Source organism: Rutidosis leptorrhynchoides, chromosome 6 (assembly GCF_046630445.1).
Source record: "Rutidosis leptorrhynchoides isolate AG116_Rl617_1_P2 chromosome 6, CSIRO_AGI_Rlap_v1, whole genome shotgun sequence".
Classification (NCBI taxonomy): domain Eukaryota; kingdom Viridiplantae; phylum Streptophyta; class Magnoliopsida; order Asterales; family Asteraceae; genus Rutidosis; species Rutidosis leptorrhynchoides.
This window is the reverse complement of record NC_092338.1, coordinates 359,584,320-359,590,657: the sequence shown is the minus strand read 5'-3', so window position 1 is coordinate 359,590,657 and position 6,338 is coordinate 359,584,320.

Genomic DNA, 6,338 nt, shown 5'->3' with positions numbered 1-6,338 from the left:
TGCTTTGACCTAATCAACCCGTTTAACATAAAACAAAATCCATGTCAAACCCATCCACGGATAAGCGGGTCGTAATCGCCTCCCATACTTCCTAGTAATGAATTTTAAGTTAATGAAATGTTTAGGAGGCTTATATTATCAAGGTTCACACAACGGGATATACCTTGTATGGATTGGCAGTAGTAACTCCACCATCTACTTCGATCCATGGGTTCTTAAATGGTATAAAAGTACCATTACGTAGCTATGTGACAAATTTAATGTTTTGAAACATAAATTGTACAAATACCTTTTCTCTGAAAAAAAAAAAAAAAAAAAATACAAATACCTTCTCCACGCACATTCTCCTGAAGTTGGAAATCTTCTTCACTTGGCTCTCAATGAAATTTTGAACGCCAAATCGGAGATTTAATGACTTAATCAGCACTAGATCAACCACTATTAAAAGTAAAAAATTTAACCCTAACTATCATACGACATTTATGATGTTTGAATGTTAGTAGCATATGGAAGATAGACTTCAAGTTCTTATGTGTTTTATGTTGAAAATGCACACTAAAGAGTTTAAATAAATAATATAGAACAACAACTTACCATCAAGGACGTATTCAATTGTGGATAAACCCTAGATTCAAGGTAAGCGAATTTTATGCTTTATATCCGAAATTTAGTACTTAGATGATGTTGTTGTTGTTAGAAGCAAGGTTTTTAACTCCATTGAACCCCTAATTCGAATTTAAGGGTTAGAGTTCATGGTTAGAAAGTTAGTATAAATGATGAATTTTGTAAAGAGAAACTTGTGAATTAAAAAGCTTGTTTATGAGTTATATAAATTTTGGAATATGATGTTAACTAGAAACTTGAAGTTGTAGGTTAATAAATTTATGAGATGAGATGAGATGAAGTAAGAAGACTTATAGATTGTAAGTCTTGTGTTTTGTCAAATTTAGTGTTAAATAATATTTAAAATGAGTTATGTGGGTTAAAGTGATAAACCCGAAGTGTGGTTGGTCCTGATAGACCAAATGTAATTGAGTTGTGATGAGTATGTTTGTACACCTATTGTTTAAGTTGAATTGTGCTAGAGAACTTTTGAGTTCGAATTGCTTGCTTGGAATAGCTTTTGAGTTGCTATCTTGGAATCGAGGTTTGTTCTATATATATGTATGTATATAAGTATGTGATAAGGTGTGTGTAACTTAGTGTGTATAAACACACTAGGGCACCAATATGATGAGATGATGGTGTAGGTAAACTTAGTGCGTGTATTCGTAGTAGGGCACCAATTTGATGAGATGACGGTGTGGGTAAACTTAGTGTGTAGAGACACGCTAGGGCACCAACGTGATGAGACGACGGTGTAGGTAAACTTAGTGTGTTAAGTCACACTAGGGCACCAAGAGATGAGATGACGGTGTGGGTAAAGTTAGTGTGTTAAGTCACACTAGGGCACCAAGAAATGAGATGACTGTGTGGGTAAACTTAGTGTGCTAAGTCAAACTAGGGCCCTAAGATGATGATGAGATCATAAGGTGTGGGTAAACTTAGCGGATTTGAGACGCTAAGGCACCAAGATGAGTATCATGTTTGTTTCATTACTACTTCGATGCTTGAATGATATTTATATGATGACAATACTTAACTTGGATGTATTGATGTCTGATATGTGGTGGATTGCATATTATGCCTATGTAAGTATATATATATTGAATTCACTAAGCGTTTCGCTTACCCGTTATTGTATACTATGCCTATGTCTCTTTGCTTTGGTTGTAAGTTATTGATGGGAAAACACAAGCTATGTGTGTAAGTTAAATTTTATGTCAAGTGATGATTTTGATGTCTTTTGATATTTGGTGTCAAAATGGGCAAAGTGCCCCGTATGGGTCAATTCGAATTCGAATCAGAATTGTCCCGTTTGTAAAAATATTTTGGAAATAAGTTCGAAGTATATCCTTAAGTATAACAGTAAAATTTCGGGTTATTTGGATGTATGGAAGTTGAAATAAGTTGAAAACGGGTCAAAGTGTCAATTGGATGAAAACAGGAAAACTGGATCCAGACATGTGTAGATGCGCCGCATCTATACGTCGATCAATGTTCATTTCATAAGTATACTTTGTTATAAATCTTTTAAAGAGTGTTCAATAACTCTGCACTGGAAAAAACATAGACAATACAATGAAACATATTATAAACACATGGACTCGTACTTGATTAACGATATGTTGTAAATGGATAGTAGAAGATTGTTTGCAATGGACACTGACTATGTCTGCAATATGTTTTATAAATTCTGGCGCTCGTTGCTCGGGTTTCACAACCATCGTGTACGTTGACCTCTAATATCGGCTAAAAAGTCACGTTTTTAGAAGATATTTAGTCCTAAAACATTAAAGTAATTAACTTTGTCTCCAGATTAAGCGTTTATTTGATTTATTTGATAGATCAAGTGATTACGAAGACCATGCAAGAAGAATCGACGAAAACGAGCTTAAAACGAAGAATCTAGAGCAAAAACGGTGAAACTCAAGTTACGACCCCGGAAACCAAGTCGCGATCCAAGAAGTCAGCAAAAATGACCAAGAAAGAGTGGCCACACGGGCTACCCAATGATCACACGGCTTGACCAGGGTGGCGACCACACGACTGCCTCACCCGGGCATGGCACCCACACGGCCTGTGCACACGTCCAGGGCAGACAGCCTGCGCGCCTTGCATGGCCGTGTACACGGCTTGCCCACTAGAAGATTTTGGCTATAAATAGGCCACTTGTTTTCCATTCCAACAAACTTCTCAATTTCATTTCTTATTACATCACATTCTAGCTTTCTCTCACTAGAAAGCTAGATACTTTCAAGGCCTTATCATCTCCACGTGGGAAAATTAGTACACGGAGACGAACGTCGAAGATTGTACTAGGAGCGGTCTAGAGAATGTCACTTTTGTAACAGTCAGAACCTCGTCTGTATGCGGTGAATGCCTATCCTGAAATTTAAACGATATGTTTTTTAACGACCCGGCTTTTTCGACTTGCTTTTGTGCTTTGTGCTTTTACGAAACTGCATATACGTGCGTACTGAGCTAGTTTATGCTCTGGGATCTTATTTAATGATTAATTACTTTCATTAATTTCTTACAAACATGCTATTAAGTGTGTAATCGCTTAACTTGATCCCCGAATGCTTTTACGACCGTTGGTGTCACTTGACGTTTGAAACGAGCTACGTACTTGGTACACGTTTAACTTTGGTCATAATCGGAATATTATGACTACGTAATACTAATTGTTATTTTATAATAACAATTACTTGGATTTTTGGATGCTTAATTAAGCTTAGTAATTTACTAGAACACACTAGTTAGTCTTGTTGGACTTTCTACCTTGTTGGACTTTAGCCCACTCTACTCTAGCTAATGGACTATTTAATTAGCCCAATTATTAATAACTAGTGACCCAATAATATGTAAGACAAATGCCCATTCATTAGAGGGAACGTACTAGCATTTTTGTTAACCATAATCACAATTGTTGCATGGGATCTCAACATAAGCACCAACTTTAGACAACCACCAACCAAAAAGTGAAAAAGGTGTCCCCCTTGTCCCCTTGGAAACCTACGGCCACCATCACCTTGCCACCTCCCCATCCTCCTATAAATACAAGCCTTATTTTACCCATTTTACACTTGATCTCATTTGCAATTTACACACACTTACTCTCTTATCCTCTCTCTAGTCTTTCTCACTCTAAAAAGTGTAAGTTTTAAACTTTTCTTTTCTTCTTCTTCTTCTACTTAAGGTCACGAATTCATCATCATCATCAAGGGTCTAGCTTTTTAGCTTTTGATCTTGATTACATCTTGTAGATTCAAACATAGATTTGAATCCTTCAAGAACATGGAAGATTCAAGCTTTCTAGCTTTGAATCTTCACTTATTTTGTAGATCTAAATCTTTTTAGCTTTAATATTGTTATTTTGTTATAAAGATTCAAACTTATGTTTGTAATCTTCGTGTATCTTAAAGATCCAAGCTTTATGCTTCAAGATCTTCAAGAACACTAAAGATCCAAGCTTTTTAGCTTAGGATTTCATTATTATGTTAAAGATCTTAGCTTTTTAGATTATGGTCTCATTACTTTCATTATTTTGTTACAGATCTTAGCTTTCTAGCTTATGGTCTCATTAATCTTGTAAAGATCCAAGCTTTCTAGCTTAGGGTTTTCTTAATACTTGAGATCTAAGTTATTATTGTAGATCTCACTTACTTGGAACCTTTTTGTGTTTGTTGTGATGATAAAGATCAATTCTTCATCATCACATATGATATAGATGCATGAACTTGTGTAAAATGGACAAAGGTTGAAGCTTTATTGGATTCATGCAATAAAGAGGCAATCTTGATGTTCCAAACTTGTAGAATGATAGATTTTACTTTTAATTGTGTGTTGATGGTTGGACCTTGGTTAAAGTGATGCTAAAACATCAAAGGGTTGTACACTTGAAGCTTACAAGTATCAAGGATGAGAACCGTGATGAGCATCAAGCACCAAGAACCTCACCGGAGCACTTGTTTGCTGTTTTTAGGGGTCTGATCAGACTCCTAGGCTTCTGTAAAATTGATTTTCAGATAGTTAGTTTCGAGTATATGACTTTTCGTTTAGGCCTCGTCTTAATCCGATATACGGTTTAGGATTTATAGCCTTCCGAAAATCACTACGCCTTTGTAACGTTGTGCTGAAATTTCTGACCTACTCGCACTTAAACCGTCGCCACGGTCAAACGAAGACGAGTTAGGTTCTGAAAATTGATCAGCGGTAAGAGGACTCACATACGGAGCCATGACCACTGACTACACGTCTTTTTGATTTATATAGAGGTCGTAACAGCTGTCCAAAGTCAACCTTTTGTTTCGATCTCTATACTTGTTAAACACACTTAGCTTTTATGATGATGAATGATGATGATGATGACACTTACACTTAATTTATGCACTTTTAAACTTATGGGGACAATATACTAACCTAGTGACCTTTGACTTAGGTTGACGACCTTTCGGACCGACTTACTACTTGCATACTTTTCATATCGACTTTATCGCATTTATCACTATGAGTTATAGCATCCCTTTTTACTTCAACTATTTTTGGGACTGAGAATACATGCGCTTTCTACGTTTTACTTACTAGGCACGAGTACTTAAACTTATTGTATGTGTGGGTTATATAACGACATAAACTCTCTCCTTAGCACGATAACGTTTAATCATTGGTTTTGAACCGGTGAACGCGAATATTAGATATGGATCTATAGGGTTTGACATCCCCACTCGGGCTATTCGTGCTAGCATTTAACGGGTCGAGGACATACGCACTCGCCAAGTGTACTTTTAGGGGGTATTACTATTACGTTAAGTTAGTTACCGGGTGCCCACGGATAAGCATATACTTTATCATACTGATTTGAAATACTGATTTAAACTGCTGGTTGAAGCACTGAAATCTCGTGGTCTACATTACATTACTGATTACAAACAAACTATAGCTCACCAACATTCGTGTTGACTTTTTAAGCATGTATTTCTCAGGTGCTTAGACGTTGTTGGTGTTAGACTTGATGTCTTGGTGTTATAGACTTGCTGTTATGGACCTGCTGTGTTAGATTTTCGCTGCATTACTTAGAGATGTCTCAATCATGAAACTTTTATTTCGCATTCGTAACTTATGTTATTTTCAAACAATGGCTTTGTAACGACCTTTGGGTCACATACTTATGTTAACGCTTCTATTCATAGGAAGCACGTTATCTTTTGTAAAACGCTATCTTTTTATGAATACAAAACTGGTTTTCAAACAGCGTATAGTGTTTGACCTTGTAATGATCCTGTTGTTGATGAACCGTACACGATGGTTTTGTATGGGGCGTCACATTTGGTATCAGAGCATTGGTTGTAGGGAATTAGGTCGCATTAGTGAGTCTAGACCAGGCCGAGTAGGATTCACTAATAGGACTAATCTACAACTTGCTTGTTTACCTGTTTCTGCGAAACTGTTGCATGCTACTATGTTGTATTACTGCATGTTACTGCTTACTACTACTGCATGCTACTGCTTACTTTTACTGCTATATGAACTTGTTGCATGCTACTGCCTACTTTCACTGCTATGTAAACTTACTGTATGCTGCTGCTTATTCTCGCTACTGCATGCTACTATCTACTTTTTGCATGATACTTCTGTTGATACTGCTATTACTGCCATGCTATGTACTGTTATAGACGCTCTAGGCTTCTGTAGTTACTATGCCTGATTACGTGCTTGCTACCCGTCTGCTTTTC